Source organism: Empidonax traillii, unplaced genomic scaffold (genome assembly GCF_003031625.1).
Source record: "Empidonax traillii isolate 1590-97213 ecotype Southwest subspecies unplaced genomic scaffold, ASM303162v1 scaffold20:size5563877, whole genome shotgun sequence".
Taxonomy (NCBI): Eukaryota; Metazoa; Chordata; class Aves; order Passeriformes; family Tyrannidae; genus Empidonax; species Empidonax traillii.
The window spans coordinates 2,633,061-2,654,821 of NW_020955213.1; the positions used below are offsets into that span (position 1 = coordinate 2,633,061).

Genomic DNA, 21,761 nt, shown 5'->3' on the forward strand with positions numbered 1-21,761 from the left:
TGTGTAGTTACAAACGAGTAAAGCTGAACTTGAAGGAGGGAGAAAAATAACTTATACATTTCAAACAAATGGGGAATGAAAGTAAAATATCTTCTGAAGGTTTAAGCCATTATTCCTTTGATGAGGAATGTCTGTGTGTCACAACTAGTTGTTGTTCAGGCACCAGAAGATGTATTTAAAGTACAGCTCTGCACAGTGTAGTGTGAAAGAGGCCTGATAGCCTTACTCTTTTTCTTCCTCTGTTAAAGAGAGATGTTTGCTTACAGAGCAAGAAGAGCACTCTCTCAGCCCAGCCTGACACTCTGACCACCAAACTGCAGGGTCACATCCCTCTTGCTTGTGTGTGTCAACCCCCTTTTTCAGAGCTACGCTGGCACTTGAACTAAACTTGCTCAAGGTAGTTGTAGTTCATAACTTGTTTTTGGGAGACGCTTTCACTATTCATGTTTCTTTCCAGCAGTAGATGGCAGCAATTTTCTTAGTCGTAATCTGATAAGATCTGTATGTTAATTACTGTATAATAATATATTTCAAGAGGTGAAGGCGTCAGTTGCCCTTTTCAGAAGTTATTATTAACTAAGATATCATCCCAGCTGTCCTCCAGTTAGTTCAGTGCTGGGCAACAGCAGAGACCAGTGCCTGAGCTTGCCCATCCTGTGCTTGCCCTCTGAAAAGCCCAGCCAGGGATGCTCAGGGCCTCTGCCTCTGTGCTGGCAAGGAGGTGTGGGACCAACAGCCAGCCAAGCTGACCCCAAGACTCTCAGCCTTCAGTGGTGCCACCAGGCACCAGCAAGGGATAGACCAACCTGCAGTTCCTTTGGAGTTATATTTTGGGGATAAGAGAATTGTGTAACAATGTGGGCCCACATCCTCACCTTCAGCTGGGAAGGGAATTGAATAGCTTGAAAAATAATGAAGCACAAAAATGCTGTGATGAATGACTCGCTAAACAAAATCTGAAGGAAAAGAAAGGAGCAGAAATGATCTGGCTCAGAAATAATCAATCTGTGTGTACTGCTCTAAGCTGACTTTTCCTCCTCGTGCATGCTGTACATATATTTCCAGAAGAGGGTCATTAGGAGACTCATTTTAAAATGAAATGTTTTGATCAGTATAAAGGTTTGCAACAGGAGATAGAAAATATGAGAAATAGATTAGGCAACATGAATCTAAAACATAATGGCTTCTGTTATGTGAGCTTAGAATAATGATGTTGAAATTAGGGAAGCTTCATCAACTTTGAATGAATAACTGATCTCCAGTGGACAGAGAGAAAACGAATTTTAATGTTTGTTTTAAACTAACATTTGGTGAAATAAATGTTTAATGCATTTGTTCTAAACCAGAATTAACTGCACTGCCGTGTCTTGTTCATGGCTCAAGCACTGCTTCTATTCAGCTGCTTCTCTATCCTTTCTATCTCCCAAAGTCGATGGTAAGTTGGGATTTTTAAAGTTTATGATCCATTTTGAAATGTTTGATAAATATACCCCCTACTACTGCTTTTCATGGTGTGTCTGATGGATTTGATTTCATCATGGCAAATGCAAGTGCAAGGCCAGGAATCAGACAAATTTATAATGGGGTAATCGTGTTAAAACCATATTAAGCTCTGTTCATCCTGAAACACTGCAGGAACCTGCAGCTTTGCAGTCACCTGTGTTCCATTTCTCATTGTGTGTTAGAACCCACCTGCTATTACACAATTAAAAATATGCCTGTGGTATAATTCAGGCAGGTGAAGGAGAGTGACCTGCCCAAAATTAAAAAAATAATTAGAAAGGGAAGGATCCTCGAAGAACCTGGGCATTGTTGCAGCTGAAATCATTGTGGACAGCTGACCTATCTAGCAAGCAAGGTAAAACCTTTTCCCTAATCATCAAAGAAAATTGGATGTAAGATGTGAGCTTATGGGAACTGGTAAAAATGTTCTTACCTGTATCTTGGGTATGTGACTAGCTCCAACACCATGCCTTTAATTGAAGACAAATAGTCAAGGTCTGAATACTGTCCTTTAACGCCTCAAGGAGCTCCTCCATCACTGTTCCTGCTCTTTTACTCTGGATGCTTTTATGTTTCCCTAAGTGTACTCAAAGGACGAGAGTGCTCGTGGGACTGATGCTCGCTCCTGGTGAAGCTGTTTGTCTCCTTTGAAGTGCTCCTTTTGACCTTGTCCTGTTCCCCTTGCTAAAAAGGTCACGTACACAGTGAGCAGAGCTGTTCCAGAGACACCTTTATGCCTGTAGAGCAATCCTGCCTTTTCCTGTGGTGACAGGGCCATTTCACAACAAACTGTCCTCAGCAGAGAAATGCAGGCAAACTTCCAGGGGCTCTTGCAGACTCTCCAGCTTAGAGCAGAGAGGTGAGCAGGAGGCAGCCCCATGGCACCAGCCAAAGGGGCTTTTTTAGGAGGAAGCAGCTGGGAGGATGCAGAGCAGGAACTGTCTGCCAGGTGGGAGGAGAGGGATCAACTCAAGCACTGAAATGGCTTGTCCTGGCAGTTGTACGTGGCTGGTAACAGCAGAAAGCACCAGAGGTTGTGAGGATCAGGTTGTTGTGTCCAAGTCACTTAGGTGCTTTGATTTCTATGTTATAAGTGAGATTTAGATCTTTTATTTATCTGCTTGATGTGTCTGAAATGTTCTCTCCTTGGTGCCATCACCAATATAAGCACTTCAGTTTTCTGGGAAAAGACCATTTAATACCTAACACATTCTCCCCAGGGCCTGGATTGTAATGATTGTGGTCAGTGAAATGCTTCATGCTTTGAAGGGATGGTTCATGTGAGTGGGGGGTCTGTTCCTGTCCTCTCCATGACTGCCCAGCAGGCAGGTTGCTCCCTGGAGTACCGAGCTTTTCTGTGCCTCCCTGCTGCCAGCACTGTAGTGCTCTGGTATGTGGTGGTCTGTTTTCTGACTGTGTTGGAGATGCTGTGAAGGGTTTGTTTGTAGCTTTGTGGTAAATGTTGCACAGGGATCTGTGGCAGCAGGGACCAGCTCCCTTTGTAGAGGATAAAATGTAAGTGCTCTCATTATCAAACATGCACTGAGCCCTCACTGAGCACAGGCTGCCTCTGCTGGGAAGTCAAAAGGCAATGAGTTTGCACTGGACAAGTAAACTTGCAGTATGAATTCTTCCTCTCCAAGATCCCTGAATCCCTCCTCATGCAATCCTTTGGGCAAGGACTGTCATGTACTACATGGCTGTGTAGCTTATCAAAATAGGACTCTGGCTCAGCTGATGCCTCTAGATACCAACATGAAATAAATATTAATAACATGGCAGCCTCCCTGCTTACTGTATTCCTGTTTCCAACCTTCTTATTGCTGATCATTTGCAGCTGGAGAAATGGATGCAAAATCATCTTCTTTCAAATAAGGCTAGAGCTGAAAGTGAAAGGGGGCAGAAAAGGGCAGCTGAAATAATTACAGGCATAAGGGGGCTTTGATTTGAGACAATATTAGGCAAGATAAAATCTACTTAATTCTCAGAGCAGACTAATAAACAAGAGTGTGATGGGAGGATGTATAATAATGAATGGCACAGGAAGGGTCAGCAGGGTTGTTCCTCACTGAGTGTTTACAGTATATGAAAGAGATTCCCAATGAAACTTGAAGGTGATAAGCTTGAAACAGATAAATAGAAATAGATATTTTTATGCAGTGCAAAACTTAACCTGTAAATCTCAATTCCACAGGATGCTGTGCTGTTATGAGACACACTTAAATACAAAACTGATGAGAATTTTACATGCCACGTTTATTAGATCTATTCAGTTAATTTAAAAGCCATTTAACTTCATGTTTTAGCTAGACTTCAGAGGTGGCTGTGTTCCAGAAGCAGAAGCAGACAACTTCCTTCCAAAATCTTATAAAACACAAAGACTATACCAAGAAAAACAGGGCAGATGAGACTTGTTTATCTGTGTGCTCTGAAATGACTGTGCAGGCTGAGAAATACTGAATTCACAATAGTTTTTTTTCTTTTCCTTTGAATCAGCTAACTTGAGAAAACAAGCTCCCTGGTTTATTCTGATATAGCAAGCATTTTACTCTTTTTATCAGAGGAGATTGTGCCTACCTAAACCTTATTCCTAAAACTTCTTTCTGTGGGTCAGAAACCCCCTCATGCTGCGTGTCAGAACCATTACCACATCTGGCGAATTTTTCCCTGGAGTGTTTGGTACTAAATTATTTCCAGTCACACAACGTCTTTGTGGCTGAGAAAATGCAAATAATGATCCAGAGATACTCACTGTAAACTAGCAGGTTATTTAATGTTATCCCATTAATACAATTAAACCTGAGGTGATGATGATCACTGATCACTGTGCAGCTTCACAGGAATGGCTGGACTAGTTTATTTTCTCAGACAGGTTTTGGATGGATGCAATTAAACAGCATCCTTCTGTCACTACAGGTTTCTGATGAAACTGAAATCCATGTCTAAACCACTAAAGAACATGGTCTTCCAATTAATTTTGAGTGAGGAGCTCAAACTGCAATACTAGTGGAGTGCATATTTCTAAGGCTATTATAGAGCTAAATGTTGGTCAATGAGATGCCTTCAGGCCTTTCATTGAGACCTTTGAACTGAAAGTTATTTTATCTTTTTGTAGCTTTTTATCTCCTCTTGTGAAGAGGATATACTCCCTCATGTGCTTAGGAAAATGAAAGAGCCAGATGAAGAGGAGGAAGGTAAAATGCCCAATATCTCAACCAGTCCTGCTCAGCACCAAACACGGGCATCTACTGAATACAAAAGGCAACAGAAATAACTCAGGTGTTTCTTTTGCAATCAGCTGGTTTACATAGGGGAGAAAGAGGGGAGTTCAGTGAGATGGCATTGTTGGCCATTTTAATTTTCAAACACAGCTGAGCAATGGATTTTGGTCATCAGTCTCACTAACGTTCTTACTAAATACAAATTAAGTCATTCAAAGGACTTGGGTTTGCACCTAATTATTAAAATGACTGAATTGAAACCACTTTTCACTCCCAGTTTTGAACCTTTTGCTACACACAAGTCATGTCACCCAAAAAAAGCCATCCCACATCTGGTAGTGAAAATAGTGGTGGGACTCAAAATAACAAGAAAATTGTTTACCTTTCTGAATAGGATATGAAATGACTTTCTTGCTTCTTTAAAGCAGCTCAAACATTTACACAAACTTGTTAAGCTGCTTAGAGAGAGGATTGTTTGTCCAGGTAATGCTTCTTTCAGTAAGTTCAGCTGCAAGGAAAGCAGATGCTTGACTTCATGAAATTTGTGGGATTCTGGAAAAATTGCCTCTGGGAGAAATTTAAATAAATTAATGGTGAGCTTCTGCTTTTCTTCCTTCTCTGTCTTTATTTTAAACAAGCTATTCCCTCTCTATGCAGATGGGTCTGTGCAATACTCATAAGGAAGTCACTTAATTATGTAAAGCTGCATCAGGTAAATGTTATTTACAGATGGCTGAAAAATTTTGTATTATACTTATTTGCCAAGAAAAACCTCCCTCATTTCCCAGCTGGTGGAGAGGTGTTGTTAGTCGTCATCAAGGTAAACTGCAGATTGTATGCTCCTGTCTGTGTCTTTTTACCCATTTTGACTGTTATCTTTCTTTGTGTTTTTAAATGGTAACCCTGCAGGCACTGTGCACGTAATTGAAGTAAACAATCTGCTTGTTTATCTCTGTTTTCCATTAATTAGATATGTGCAATCTAAATTTCCTACTGCAAAACATGAGGTGACATGCTAAGGGACCAAATCTGCTTTTCCTCACCAGGCTGAACTGCCAGTGTTGGACAAGACATCTCCAGAGCAGGGGCACAGCAGTGTCTGTAGCCATCTCAATCCAGGCTGGACAGTGAGTGGAGGGTGAACAAGTCACACTGGAAAAGACTGGAGGAGTGACCTGAGAGGCCCCTGCCCTTGGTAGCTGTCTTGAGGGTGAGCCTTTGTGTGTTTTGTGTTTGCTGCAGCTGGGTGTGCACGTCCCCAGCACACTGTGAAGCTCCAGTGTTGTCCCTGGGCAGGGTGAAATGATGCTCCAGGAGTTTCCCCCCTGCCTGAGCCAGGCTCTCAGCAGCGCTCCAGGATAGTTTTCTCAAGCCACATTTCTTTTTTCCTACCTTGTTTGCTGCTGACCCAGCGGCTCAAAACTTCACCAAGGTGCAACCCCTCACCTGAATAGTTACTTCTGACCTACAATGGCACAGGTAAGACCTAAAGGTCCTGCTATTTGCTAAGCTGGTTCTCAGAGACAATATTATTCAGAAATGGCCCAGGTCTCCAGTGGTCATATATTCAAAACGGGCTGGCAATCAGCTGTCAGGTTCAGGCAAGAACTGAAAAGCCTACCAAGAATGAAGTTTCTGGGAAGGAATCTAAGAGATCTTCATGTAACAGGCAAAAGCAAACTGTTTTCAGCCTGCCCACAGACGCCCACTGATGAGAAGAGAGAAGAGGGAATAGCCTCAGCTCTGGGTGTGCAGAATGACAGCTATGTGGAAAATTCCATAAAGGAATGGGTCAGTAAAAATTAAGCTCTGATTCAAATCCTGAGGAAATCATTAAGGAAATCTTTGGAACTAGACGCAGCTTAGTGCTGTTTTTTGAGGTTCATGTGACACTTTGGTCTGGATCCACAGTGGACAAAGCTCAGCACGTTCCTACACGCTTTGTGAGCTCGGGACCTGCTGCATTTTATCAAAAGGGATAAATAGATGGATCTTTGAAGCAAATGACCTCTTTTGCCTGTGTATGTATGCCATAATCCCATTGCAATCCTGTATCAGCCTCCCTGATGTCAGACTGGCCTTGTACACACATTAAGCAGCTATCAGGTACTAGCTCTCTGCCCAGCCCACACCCTTTCCCTCTTGCCTCCCCTGTGTTGCTTCAAATCATTTTTCTTTGCTTGCTTGTTGCTTGCCTGCAGTGATGGGTGTGTGCCCTTTTCCTCACTGGGAGTCTGGCTGTAAATCATCCATTTGCTTTTTTTTTTTTTTTTCTTTTTACATTCTGGAGCAGCTGCTTTGAAGCAGAATAAAAGACCTATAAATGAGGAGAATCCTGAAGGTAAGTACTTTAGTGGGGACTTAATGTCAAGGTACAGCACACAGAGTAGCTTTTACAGGGACCATTTAAAAACTGTTACCTGCTGTATATTTGAAAGGCAGGACATAATTCAGACATCTGATTGACTGCCCTTGAACATTGATTCTTGCTCTATAATTTTTATTTTTAAGAAACCTTGATTTGAGAACTTTTTGAGGACATCATATATTGCGTTCATCACCCTTAGTGGATTACTTCTGCTTGTGCTACTTTTACTTCTAGTGAGCTGCACTAGATTTGTGGGGACAATAAGGCAGAGGAAGGAATGGCAAGCTCTGTCAGAGGAGCAGTGGAAAAGTCACTCCCGTAAATCTGAAAATTGCTTAAGAATTGCCTTCCCTTTTCACTGTAGAACGTGTTATTTCTAATATTTTTTTTCTGGTTCTGATTACCTGAGAGAGGACATGATTCAGTGATCTCTGATCCCTGCAGAGACCACGACACAGTCTGAATCCTTCTCTTGGGAATGGGGAAATGACAGTGACCCCCAGAGTACCCTCAATAGGAAAAGCATTGCCGTTCTGAGGCACTGAGTGTAGGGATTGAACACAAACATTTAGGAGGGGTACTAGACTTGAAATGTACTTCAGAAAGCTGTCGATCAATTATCTACAGCTTTCAAGTCAGACTGGTGCTCTTAAATACATTCTTGAAGTAGTCTTTAAACTGAGTCTTCCTCACAGCATCTCTAGTCAGATTATGGTGTGTTTATGACTCTTTTCCCAGCACCCTTCTCATCTCCCCCAAGATGCACTCTCTGTGTTTTCCTTGGTGTTTGCAGAGTTCCATGTTTGACCAAGTCTGTCTTCATCCATCCAGAGAAGTGTTGCTGTGTTTCTTGCATGTGGGGCATTTGAGCAGCTCCTGCAGCCTGAGGGCTTTTAATGAAGAACCTCTTTGGGGCTTTCTAAGTATGCTGATCACCAGAATCCTCCCTGAAAAGCATGATTTTCACTCAGTTTTACACCTAATTTTCTTCCACTCACCCTCTCATGGTCATGAGAGATGCTGACCAGGTTTTCTCCTATCTGTGCCCCATTTTCCAGTTGTTTTCATCATATCTCCATCACCCTACCACTTCACACTACTCTTTGACTCTTCTTCATGCCGTTCCTTAGCTCAGCAAAGAGATCTGTTTCCCTGCCCCTGCCCTTTTCTTGAGTCTTGGGGTGTCCCTCTCTCAGGTTTTGCACTGTAGGCTTTACACCACAAGAGATGTTTCCTTGGATCTTATGAAGTGCTTGAGGTTAGTGCTGTGATTCTTTAACTTGGGTCAAATCTGCCTCTGATGTGCCTGCTCCAAAGCTGTGGAGCTTAAATTCCAAGTCAGCTGATATGTCTGCTCTGCTTTTGCAGCTGGTGCTCTACAGTGATTTCCAAACAGTGTTTTCTTTATTTTGTAAGAGGTTGGCCTTAGACAGTTCAGTGGAAGCTGCACACTGGAGGTTTGATGGAGGTGGGGGCTGCAGAGCATGAGTAGTATGTGCCTGCCTGGAGATGTCTATGCACTTGTCTTCCACCTGTTTTCTATTAAGGAATATTAATACTCGAAACGTAAATTAAGCAAGTAGTTTCAGTATGCATGCCTTGTTTCCTTTAAGGCAGGGTATAACTCTACTGTGTTTGATATTTCCAAGTACTGGCATCTTTACATAGGTGAGAAACCTGCAAGTCTGAAATACAGCTCCTTACAGAAATCCAAGCCGATTTTAGAATATTACCATGTTATCACAAGCCAAAAGCATTGGCAATCAAATGTGTTTTTGAAGCTGTTAGCTTGTTTTGTTTTTTTTTTTTTGCTTTGATAGCACTCATGGCTTTTGAGGAAATGAACTCACCAACAGCTTGGAGGGCAGGACTGGCTCAGGCATAGTGAAAAAACCCCTAATGCCACTGTTTAGTCTTTGAGTCTGAAATTAAATTATATCCCTTTATTTCCATAAATGTTTCTGTTCACAGATGTACTGGGAAGGGAATTCAGTGAGAGGGGAATTCAGTGCCTTTGAATGCATGGACAGCAGAGGATGACAAAGCCTGAAAACAAATGTCCCGAAAAGTGTTTATTACCAGACATTAAACCAGGTAAAGCTGGAAAAAGTATTTTAGCTTATCTTTGCTTTGGTGACTGCTGCCAATATGTTAGACTTTTTTTTTTATTATTATTATTTTTTTTTAATCTCATCTCATTTGTGGGATATGCTCACTGATGCTTAAAGAGACCTTGACACATTGACATCAGAGTTGAATTACCGATGTGATAAATTGGAGGGCTGCTTGAACAGGTCGTGCCGGAGCAGCCTGCCAGGTGAGCGAGTGGATGTGCAGGTGTGTAAGTGCGCAGTACCTTCCTCTTGCCAGAAGTATTTCACGTATGTACAGCTCAGAAAAACAAAAGAACGTCTTTTCTGCCAAATACTGCGTTGCATAAAAGCTGGAGGATCTTCTGGGCTGTGCTTGCCCTGGAGGTGAAGTGAGGGCTTGAGGAAGGCTCCTGGCACATGAGCCTCTCTGCCGTGGCCTCAGAGGGATGTGCTGCAGCTCCCCCTTCCAGCCCTGCCCACCTGGAGCTTGGCGTGAGCTACCCCAGCCGGGAGCTGTGGCCGCTGTGGCTCCGCACCACGGGTCATTTCCCAGCCTTGGCTCCTCCACACTCCCTGGCAGCCCCGGCAGCGGCTGCAGCAGAGCCAGTGAGGACCCTGTGCAGGCATAAGTGGGAACAGCAAAATCCTCCTTTTCTGCAGAGCAGGCCAGCCCAGTGCTTCTGCTTGAGTTGAAGCCCAGTTATCTAAAGCAAAGACTCAAGAATTTAACCTTGAAATTTAAGTTTTAATAACGGGGCCGGTCAACTTAAAAAAGAGACACCTGTTCACAATGTGATCCAGGTATGTGGGTTTAATACACAATTTATCTATCTGTGAACAAGGATATGAGACAACACTTAAAGTTGATCATTATTATTTTTACCCCATTTCTCCCCTGCCCTGAAACTCCATTTTATTTTCAACTGAAACAACATTTTTCTTTTCCTTTTGTCAGCTGACCTGGAAAATCCATTATTCTGCTAAGTACAAGCTACCCTAAATACGTGTAGCTTCTGTATAGAAAAGTAATCTGTGCTTTTTTTGCCATCACTCTAGAGTTTCAGATCATTTGTTGTACCCTTCCCTTTGTAGTTATGATTTGCTCTGTTCTGTGGCCTGGAATATGATAATCTGAGCAGGGCAGAAATGCAAAATAGACCAATTTTTACAACCAGATTTAAAATTTCTATTGTTTGGTACAAACACAATGAAGTAAAAAAAAAAAAGTGCTGTATTAATTTATTCTTTTCTAGAAGCAAAAAAGTGGAGAGGGGAAAAGAAATCTGTAACAGAAAAAATACAGAAGATAAACATCAATATTTGGTGTTTTCTAGGTTTTATTTCCTTTTACTTTTTAAACTATGTTTTTCAAACCATCCACTTGCAGAAATTTGCATTTTATGAGGACAAAGTTACAAAATGTGATGAGATCGTTTTAGGTAACTTACCTCTTTTTCCTCAGCTTGTGGCATCTAAAACCAACCGTGCTTGTCATCTTCTCAGTAATTTCTCATCATCAGAGTTAAAGTATAATCTAAGTTTGCAACAAATGAGCTGTTCCAAGATGAGTTTGCCAAACTCTGTGTTGCATTGGGATTTCTGCAATTATGATTAGATACTGTCAAACAAAAATGATCTGTGGAATACAAGTGAATCCAACATTGATTAGCCTCTCTAAACCCCACAAGAGGTTAGGAGAAGCACAGCTTGCATTTAATCTTTTGTCTCAGTGTCTCTGCCAACCACAGTTGTGCTGGTAGATACAGAGCAACTGAAAGGGAATGAAGGGAGGAGAAACAAGGTGCTGATGGAGGACTTTTCTGTTACTAGGATTTCTATTTTAGGATGTTGTCGGTGCTCACCAGCGGTCTCAGAACTACTGAATGGCTTGTGTTGCTGCATCTCATCCAGAGGACAGAAATCCACCAGTACAAGAGTTTGTGTGTGCTAATTAGCTTTACTCCTCTCCGTCTATCTGCCTTTCTCTTTTTAGCTGATTATTGTTCCCCCACCAAAAAGTAAAATAAACAGGCAAAGGCAGCATTTGCCTTAGTTTGTCTGAGAAATTCCCTATGGGAAATGGAAGCATATTTCTGCTATCTGTTAGTGGATTTTACATTCCTGCTCCACAAACTGTTCTGCACGTGAAAAAGATCTCTCCATTTGAGCAGTTTCTCTAGCAAGCTTCATAGCTATTTGCTGGATTAAGGCAAAGTTAGGATCTGTGTCTGATTTTAATTAATCCCAAACAGTGCTTCCATTTCTGCTGTTGGCCAGTCAGGAGAAACAGGTGAATAGTCAATATGTTATATCTTTTACAAAAATGTAATGACTACTGCATGAAGATGTTATCTCTGCTGTAAAGCTGTCGTGTTATTCTCGGGAAGGAAATTCTTATTTTCCAATCCATGTACCTATGCGGAGCAGTCACTCTTTTTGTACTCTGTACATGCAAAATGTTTAATAATTTTATCTTCAGCTTTCAAGCATAAAAGTGAGAAAGTTACCCTATTCCAAACTTAACTACTTGTGTATGTTGTTGGTATCAAATAAGATTACTGCCTGGAAGATAGTGCATTTATCTTTCACTTGAAATAACCCAGGAGAATGTCAGATGCAAAATGAGCTTTGAAATCTTGGCGTTTACTGCTGCTTTATACTATGTGTGTGCAACTTCAGTCAGCGGCAGTGACATTACTGTGCAAGGCCCTGCAACTGAAGGGAATTGGCACTCTAGTAAAAATCCCTCTTTGCAGAGCTCAACTGGAAATATGTTACTATGCAGCTCTGTGTTTGTCTCCTGAAAAGTGGTGATCAGAATCATGTCTGCTACCAGCCAGGCAGGATTCTCTCCTTGTCAGTTTATTCCTTCCTGTAGCTAATCCTTTATCCGGTGTTATCCGGCCGTCAATGTCCTACTCGTTCCTCTCCCAACAGGCACTCTCTGCTTTGGCTTTTGTCCCGTGTAAACGCTGCCCTGCCAAGTCTCTCTGCGATGAGCTCCCTTCCGTGCTCTGCTGTTGCAGCATCAGCATCTCACATCCTCATGGATTAGCTCTTCCGCCTCTGCTCCAGTGATGTGGGTGCTGCTGGCAGAGCATCCTGCAGAGAGCACGGGCCCCTGGGCAGCAGGACACGGAGTGGCTGGGGATGGTGGACTCAGCATGGGAGTGGGTGATGTTCATTGTCATTGTCAGTGTCATTGTGACCTGGGCTGAGGGAGGCTGGATGCTTGTGCCTGCAGAGGGTTTATCTGTCAGCTTTGCATCACTGCTGAAGTTAATTGCTGGGAAGGTCTGGTGGTGTTTTCAGAAATGGACTGATAGACTTAGCTGTCAGCCTTATTTTCTCTTGTTTATGTTGGTCATCACAGGGGCTCTTTGGAGCAGGAGCATAAACACACACACATGCACACACAGTTTCCATGTGTGGCCATATTTCCCAGAGATCAGACCTGAATCTGTGCTGCTGTATACAAAAGACTAGACATAAAGTCAATAAGTGTGACTTTACTCAGCTGTAAATCCTCTCATCCTGTCATCTTCCCATTCAGGAAAGAAAGATGTGAGAATCATGTAGATTCAGAAGCAGAGGCTCATGGAAAGACTGAGGGTCTCCTGATCCCAACATGGATGGTGGTCTCTTCTGGAAGCAGCTGTGTTAGTGGTAGGGTTTATTAGGGCAATCTATGCCCCCCCACCTACCTTCTTCTTGCTGGAGGCTGCTTACTTTGTACCTCAGCCCTGCCAAGCAAGTTGCTCATGTAGAAGCTCTTTAATTTTGGCTTTTTAAAGTCAAACCAAACCTCTCTTATTTGACATCTGTCCTTGGGAAATGAGAAAAGAGCAGCTGGGAAAGCAGCCTCCATTGGTGGCTGTCAGGAAAGGATGTTTGGCTACAATCTAATTGTCACAGAGTGAGTCTACACATAGATTGATTAAAATTGATTAAGAAGGTGTATCTCGGAACTCTCCCAAAGCTAACTGACAGCGGAAAACAATCTTTTTCACTGAATCCTCTGGCATGCAGTAATTTGGTTAGCAGAAAGACTGGAAAGATTTAGCTAATCAAGGATGGGAGAACCAAATAGGATTTGAGGTGATGCACTTGGTTCCTGGCTCTCCACACACTTACTGCTTGATGTTGCCTGAGCTCACCAGTCTCTTTGGACATCCTTTCCGGGTATGTACAGGTATGACAGTGGGAATAACTTCTGTCTCTCCTATTTTTTTCAGGATCAGCTGCATTATTCTCTGTTTCTCGTGTGTGTGTCTACAACACACAGTGCATCTGGGATGTCTTAGCTGGGGTCGCTGGCCAGCTTTGCCACACATTAAAAAACAGCAGCAAAAAGGAGGTCAGAAACAAAGGCCAAAGCAGATCTCATTACTTCTTTAGTGGTACATCGGAAACTACCCTAAGGCCTGGTGCATGGCAGGCTCTTCCTACAATTCCTCTGAAGGTTCATTTCTTCTGCTCTATATTCAACTCCATGAGTACCACATTCCTCTTTTCATTCCTCGTGAGCCTACCTAAAGACTGACAGCTGTATGGAATACTACCCTTGTCTGTGAAAGGGATTATTTTCCACAATGTGCTGAGATGAGATCAGAATAGGGGACGTGCAGGAGTGACGATCGCTCGCCCTGTGCCACAGCACCAGTCAATCCCAGCAGCGGCACCATAAAGTCGTGCCGCTTACGTGAACCTGAAGTGCACTTACAGGAATTTGGCCCGTGATTTTTCTGCCCGTATCACAGTTGCGTGACAAAACTGGGTCCTCCCGTGAATCTGAGCAAAAAGCAGAAGTAGATTATGTTCTGCATGGAGCTATTCTGAGCTATTTAAAAGCGAATAAAAAGCAGCCCAGGGAAACTAAAAATAACGCTACCGTGCTGTGGGAAGCATGGATGTACCATGTCAGAAGCAGAGTTAGGGAAGAGAAACTTAGCCTGGTCCAGTTCAAGGCAAGGCTGGTTAAATCGATGCTAATGATGGTGCAAAAATGTGCAGCGGGTTTGAAAGCGGCTTCTCCCCGCTCAGTGCAGATGCCGTGACCCCTGGGGCGAATCGCACCGCTCTCCATCGAACTGAAACCGATGCGCGGGGTGCGGGCAGCCCGAGGCCAACCCTGGGCTGCCGGGGCAGGGAAGGAACGGCCGCGGGTGCTGCTCCCGGAGGGATGTTGCGTGTTCGCTGCAGCCCTCGGGAGCCCCGGTTTGCGCAGGCACCGCGCGCTGTCCGAGTGCGGGGAGGTTCAATGCCCCCTGTTCCCATCCCAGCCTTACCAGAACCCCTGGGAAGGGGCGACATCTCCGCATCCCTTCGGGGACGCTCCCTCCATCCCTCTCTTGGCCGTTTTCTTCTGCCGCGATCGCGGCCCCTCATGGGACCGACAGCCCCTTCCCCGCCGGGGCCTTGCGGGGCTCTGTGGGGTCCCTGTGTGGATGCGGGCCGGGCTGTCCCGCCGCGGGGGCAGCGGGGCCGGGGCAGTGCATTGGCGCTGCGCGGCCGCCAGGGGGCGCTGCAGCGTCTCGCAGCGCGGAGCGGGCGGGCGCACCTGCCGCGCGCGGTCCCGGCCCCGCTCCCGTCCCGATCCTGATCCTGATCCCGCTCCGCCGCCACCCCACGGGCGGGAGCCGCGCTCCGCGCACACGGGCCGCCCCCTCCCGGCACCGCCGGCCCGCAGCTCCCGCTGCCTCCGCGGCACGTGGGGGGACGCCCGGCATGGAGACCTAGAGGGAATCCGCTGGGAGGTGAGCCCTGCGCGCGGCGCGTCTCGCGGCAGCTCCTTTTTTTTTTAATTTAAAAGGAAAAAAAGGAAAAAAAAAATCTTCCCTCAGAAAAAGAAAAGTTCGGGTGTGAGGAGTCCTCTCCGCCGCGCCCTTCGGTGCCGCCGCCGCGCGCGGGACGGGGCTGAGGGGATGCGGCTGCCGCTGCATCCCTCCCTCAGCTCCGAGGCCGGAGGAGGGAGCCCCGGGAGTCCCGCTGGTGCAGCCGCTCTCCTGAGGGGCTCCGGGCAGGGAACACCCGCAGCTCCGGCTCCGTCCCACGGCTCCGCCGGTCTCGGAGCGGCTGCTCGGGGCCGTGGCCGGAGCCGTCCGTCCGTCCTTGCTGGCGCGGCCGCTCCGCCGCTCCTCGGATCGAGCCCTGAGACTCTGGAGGCGCTGAGAGGGTTTTTCGGTCACGAAGGGCAGTCTGGGTTAGTACCGAGGGTCTCTCACTCAGCGCTGCGAGCGCGCGTGGGGCTTCCCGGGAGAAGTGTTGCTGCCAGGGATTTAAAATAAGAGCACGAGAGCAGTTGCCCTTTGGGATGTTGCAGCGCGGTGGAGCCTGTTGAAGAGGTACCGGTTCTTTGGAGGCTTGGCTGATTTGAGGTACCGCGGTGGGTCCGGAACACTGGAACTTCAAACCTCTCGCTGCCTCCGAAAATTCCGTGGCAAATAAGGCTGCTCTGGTTTCCTTTGGGGTCTGATGGAAACCTGCTAAAGGGCACAAAACCTGTCTCAAACAATTGACTCAGCGGGTGTTTTGAAAAAGCCTGTCCCTGGGCTGCTGTCTCTGCCGGGATTCGAAGAATCAAAAGTTTCTGATAGAAAATGCTGTAAGCTGCGGTTTCTCAAAGTTACAGTAAGGTTTGTGTGCTTTGGGCAATTTCTGGTCCTTTTGGGTTAAGATGCACACTTAGGTTTGTACTATGGGGAAAAACCCATCGTGGCAGGAGACAGCACTTTGTCGTGCTCCTGTGTTTATATTGTCTTAGTTTTATCCTGATTATTTTAAAAACATATTTATATTTTTAGTGCGTGTGTGCAGTTTGTGGGTGTTACAATAGTACCATCAGAGTGCAGGTAGTTTTGAGGTTTTTCAGAGTGTTCTTAGAGCTGGGTGCAAGGCGAGGTGACCTGCTGCGGGAGGAGGGAAGGACAGTGGGCAAGGGCTATTTCAGGGTGCTCAGGTGCTGTGTGATTATGGTTGCATTCACACCTGAGAGAGGCACTCGCCCCAAATGCTTGTTGTCTGTGCCTAAAAGGGGATGTTATTTCTCATCAGGGATAAAGCTGTGTGGCTGCTTGGCAGTCTGTGATATCTGTAAGAGCAGGTGACTGCCTGCCCTGCTTCTGTGTAGTGCATGGGAAGGGACTTCTCTCCAGAGGCAGGAGCGGGCTTGAGGAGGACATGGTATCTGAAAAGCTTTGCTCATGCCAGACCCGAGGCAGGAGGTAAGTCTGGGGGGAAAGCTGCCTGATAGTGAGTCAAGCTCTTGCTTTGCAATAGAGTGACTGCAGAGGAGACAGTGGAACCTGCTGGGATTCTGGCTTTTGGGCTCCCTAAGCCGGCAGGGTGTAATGTGTGTGCAGTAAACATGAGCAGTAAAGAGTTCTGGCAGTTCACCAAGGCACAGGCAATGTTCTTCGGGATTTGGCGAGTCTGCGGTTAAGCAAGGGTTGTAACTGGTGATGTGCAGAATGGCTTTCTGAGAAATTACTAAGGATTACATCCTTCTGAGAATGTTTCTCTGGGCATAGGAGACCTGTTGCAGTGGGAGGACTGGGGCATGGTCCGACCTCCATGCAGAGTGCTTGTGTTGCTAGGCAGCAGCTTGCACCTCCAGCGTGCTCCAGATCCGAATCTGCGAGGGGAGTCCTTCCTCTACTGAACTAAAGCTCTCTAGCTGCTGACCAAGGGTGTTAGAAAGCACATATCCTGCGTGCCTGGGTGTGTGCACTTCTGGCCCGCACCTGGGTACCAGGGAGGGGCGATCAGCTGGGAACGTTCAGCTAGCTGGTAACAAGACTTCCTTGTACTCCCCTCATTGCTTGGGCTGCAGGTGAGCACAGGAGAGAGATGAATCTTTGTTCCATTTGTAAGGCTCAGGAGTTCTCTGCAGACCACCCTTTTACTTTCACATTGCTTAGAAGCTCACAGGAGGTTCATCTTCAAATTTTTTCATGATTGATGCTTTACCAGTAAAATGGGGAGGGGAGGGAAAAGAGAAGAAGATTTGCTTGTATGAGAAGTAAGAAAGGCCAGGTGTGCCACATTGATGCACTTAGCCAGCTTGAGTCAATTTTAGTGGATGCCACACAATTGCTGGAGCCTCTGTGCATATGTGGCATCAGCCAGTGTTGTCTGAACTGCTCCGTGTCTTGCAGAGCAATGGAAAGCCTTTTAGACTTCAGAGCTGCCAGTCTGATGGCTGCACTTTGAAGCAGTGCAGCAGCTGAAGCTGTTGGAAGCCAGTGTGTGGGGAGTGACCACTCTCCAAATAGAAGTCAAATCAAAAAAGAGCCTGTGAGTGTCTGGAGGGATTCATAGGCTGGTGGGGCGAAGGTAAGCTCAGCAGAAAGGCTGTTCTTGTGGCACAGATCACTTCTGATCAGGCAGACATTGGTGGTGTGGGAGAGGGAGGAGGAAGTTTCCTGATTTGATGGGGACTGGAGGCCTCAGAAGACGCTGGACTTCGCAGCCTTAAGCCCAGGTGAGGCTGCAGAGGAGTGGGGAAGCAGAGGCAGGTAGGAGCACTCTTGCTGGGCTCAGGATCTCATGGGTGTTGTCCCTCGCCACTGTAAGCTCGAGCCATGGAGGGTTTAGGGTGTTGGGAGGTGCAGCTGCTGGCGGCAGTTCCCGGCACAGGTAACAGCAGCTATGTGTGGAGCAGTGTGTGTGTGAGGAGCACAGCAGAGATGCAGACAGGCTGCGGGAGAGCAAAGAGGAGGGAATGGGGACAACATGTGAGGCCCATACCCCTTGGGATGCTCTGCCTGCTTGAAGACGACAGGAGCATCCAGGCTCTCAGGCTGGGATGTGTCTGTAAGGGGATTTGGTTTGTTTGCATAGGCAGAGTAATTTTTACCCTGACTACAGCTGTTTCCTGAGAGAGAAGGGTACATGTTACAGTAATCAGTTAAAACTAAGGAGAAGAGTGTCTTCTACGTGGCGTTTGGCAGGAAGAGGCTGTTAGTTCAAGATTTTCTATATCCTGGTTGTGATACTCTTGCGGGACCAGAGGTAGAGGAAAAGTTCTGAGGAGCCTGTGCAGGCAGCCATCCCTGCTGGCTGGGGGCTGTCTGAGGTGGGAAGCTGGCAGGGATGTCTGGGGCTGGTGGCCTGGATCTCTGCATTTGAGGGAAAGGGCTGAGAATTTGTACTCTCCTTAAGAAGTACAAATAAAGCATGTATAATGTATGAACTTTTCCTGCTCTCCAAAACATTCATGCTCTGAATAATCTCTCACTTCAAACTGAAGCTCAAGCTGAAAACATCAAGGGATCCTAAATCGTGAACAACTATTAAACAGCCTTAAAGGGCTGTATGGGAAACCACGTCTGTTCTTTGTTTCTAAGCCTTCCTCAAACAATGTGAATCTGAGTAATTTATCAGGAAGTCTTTAGTGCTGGAAAAGGGAGTGAACATTTAAAGTGTATCACAAAATAAAGAGGCACTTTAAGAGGCAATTTTGCTTTTCAGGATGTCCAACTAAACATAAATCTTCCTTTAAACAGCCTTGAAAAGAAGACAGAGGGAAGAGACCTTGCCCTTGCTGAAAATAAATAGGATCTCTTTTCCAGCCTTGATGGTTAGGGTTTCCTCTGGTACCTCTACCTGGTACCAGATCCAGGTAAACCTTCCTGGAATAGGTGGTGGACTGAGGGATGGATTATGTTCAGTGACAAAGTTGGTGAGAGAGAAACTGTGTGTTAGAAACTTCTGCAGGGGCTTTGGCTGATCCTTTCCACCCCAAAAGCACTACAGAGAGTTCCTTCCACCCCTCTTCTCATTGTTATATGTAAAAATTAAATTAACAAGGATGTCTATTTGACAGAGCAATTTCAGGGCACATAAAGTATGTATTTTACTTTGATTTTGGCTGCATCAGAACAAAACCCCATTGTTTTCAAGATTTCCATAAATATGTGGAAGGAATATTCTCTAAGCAGTTTCTCATGAATCTCAGATTTTGGGGAGGGGATTGTTTGTTTGCTTACATTCTTGTTTTCACCCAGATAAATATGGCAGTGTGTATATGTAAAGGCCAGACTCTGGTTATGTAAGGGGGAAAAAAAAATCCCCATCAAGAATATGTTTATCACTTTAATGTACTGAGATTGTGCTGGGTTCAGTGAAAGCAACTTGCCTCTGCTTGACGGCAAAGTGCCCTGCCTGGCTTCTCTGGATCTGTGTTTTCTAAGTGGAAAACTGTAGAAGAGTGTTTTATAAGAAGTGTAACAGCTGGTATGTCATCTTTTTCTGTTAATTCTGCCTTCTTTGAGCATTAGGTATTAGTTAGGGAAGCATGTGGCCACGAACGAGATCAGGGAATGAATTTCTGAGCACATCTCGTGCAGAGTTGTGTTCTCTGAGAGCTTGTTTCATCAACGTGCAGGAGTGAATGTGGATCAGCTTTGCCATGAATAGTGCAAATATTGTTATTGTGTTAATATTGCAGAGGTGTGTGTGTATATAGGAGCAGATACAATGTCAATACAGCTGACAGTTATAGCTGCAGTCCTTCTTCTATGTGGTCCTGGAAAGAGGGCTGTTTTAAGGCACTGTAAAAGCAGTTTCTCTATAAAAGCAGGGAACATTTCAGCATGCAGATGGCAGCCCAGTCTAAAATCTAGTTCTGTTTCTGCTGAGCACCTCCGTAATGAGCCTTGAGGAACACCAGGGGAACGAGAGAAGCAGCATGGGGGCAAGAGGAGGGATAGGGATCTTTCAGGACTGAGACCTCTTTTTGAACTGTCTCTCTCCATTTTTAATAGCTTTTCTGCAAAAGCTGCTGGAGGAGCAAGGTTGGTGTGAGTATGAAAGAAGCAAAGCATCTGATCTTTTGGCTTAATAATGCTCCTGCATAGGCAGCTGTGAATCGGACAGACTTCCTTATTGATATAAGAGCAGTGCGCAGTGAGTGAAATTGGTGTGGGTGAAAATGGTCTTTTCTCATCTCTTTTCATCTGAAATGTCTTCTCCTTTTGTAGTTGAGGCTCTGTAGAGAGGACCTGTGATCATTGACAGGGCTGTCTAAAGCACTCAGGAGAAAAGGGCCACGACCTGAGCAGTGGTGTTTGTTCTGGGTGTCAGTGAAGAGCTGGAGTCAGGGGAAGTCATGGGTTTTCTGGAATTTACAAGGTTTATCAGCAGCTCTGAAGCCTAAGAGTTCTCATCAAGAACTTTTTTTTTTTTTTTACCCCAGAGTTCTGAAAAGGAGGATTCAGGGTCCTTTTTTTTCTTTGAGTGCAGCTTCTCCACAGCCCAGGGTGGGCTGGGTGGGCTGAGTCTGAGACAGCCTCTGAGTTTGCCTCTGCCCAGAAGAATTCTGCCCTTCTGGGACAGTGCCCAGCAACATTCTCAGCTTTGGGAAGCATACGTGGTCCTTCATGGCTGGGGCTCCTTTTTCCCCTTGGGTGGCTCTGATTACTGCTGCAGCTTGGGAACTGTCTTGCTGTAATTGTGTCAGTTCTAGGACTTCAGCTGATTTAAGATGATTCTTAAAATCATTCCCTGTTCCCCAGTACAAGGGTACATATTTAGCTTTCCAAGTGTAGACTGTCTTCATGTTTTCTTCTCTCCCTCAGCTGGCTTTTCTGTAATTTTTTAAGTACTTCTGCAAGGTGGTGAGAGGCTAAGCCCCACTCTGTAAACCTAAACTCTCTGGGTCTGACAGTCTTTACATTTCCTACAGTACTTCATGTTGCCTGAAGTACTGTATTGATTAAACCACAATCTGCAGAAGTAAATATATGTAGAATATTAGTAGCTTCAACTCTAGGGGGAAAAAAAGGCTGTAAATTAATTGATCCATTATGTTGACCTCATAAACCATGAGGGCTTGCAGAACAGCTGTAATCCTCCTCCCACAACACGTATTTCACTTTGAATGTCTATAAAAGGACTGGACTACTCAAATTTAAAAGCTGTGATACTGGACAAGCATATCCATCTTCCCTGGGATGTGTAGTTAGAATATTGCAATGTAAAGGCTGGAACAATAGTTGGTTCTCTGCTGAATCCAGGGTAGTGCTGAATCACTACATCACTGATGGTGCAGCTGGGCATGAGGCTTAAAAAAACAATAGTTAACTTTCACACTCCTTTGTCAGTCCTGTTCCTCCTTACAGTTGCTCTCTGCATTTCCAAGTGCAGGAGTTTCTGCAATAAGGGTCAAGTACAATTGAGGGATTTAAAATCCAATTTGAAGATATAATGAACTTGAATTCTGTGTGAGTGAGTTGCTTAGGGAATCGAGGTCAGTGTGTGGTGTGAGCTGATAGAACTCAATCTGCTAATCAGTGCTGAGGAGTCCTAGTTCTTCTTGTTCACAAATCTGTTAGAATGGACTGCTCAAGCTTTTGTTGAATTTTCTTAGTAGAGATTTAGATGAGTGCATGCATCGTATGCTCATCAATCTTGTTAGCATTTTAAACCTGCAGATCTTGGAATCTTTATCTGTATTTGGAATATGTCATGGGATTTTTCAATTTCCTACTTTTTTTTTTTTTTCTTTTACCACAAATGAGCACTATTTTAGGTGGCTATTGGATCAGAAAGTTCTTTATGGAAAAGGTTCTTGTG

At 45.2% G+C, this 21,761-nt stretch overlaps 1 protein-coding gene across 7 annotated transcripts in view; it reads left to right on the forward strand.

The window, feature by feature from the left end:
* The first annotated feature begins 5,811 nt into the window (after nucleotides 1-5,811).
* The window catches only part of IL1RAPL2 (interleukin 1 receptor accessory protein like 2), a 364,240-nt gene continuing 348,290 nt past the window's right edge, over nucleotides 5,812-21,761 (forward strand). For 2 of the 7 annotated variants that reach the window (XM_027898846.1, XM_027898896.1), the window contains exon 1: nucleotides 14,824-14,941. The gene's annotated coding sequence lies outside the window, so the exon portion shown is untranslated. Of the gene's footprint in view, nucleotides 5,935-6,468; nucleotides 6,516-9,063; nucleotides 9,187-14,823; nucleotides 14,942-15,508; nucleotides 15,530-16,254; nucleotides 16,409-17,687; nucleotides 17,702-21,761 lie in introns of those variants that run through there. The other 5 variants (XM_027898862.1, XM_027898854.1, XM_027898887.1 and 2 more) reach the window with 5 other exon arrangements.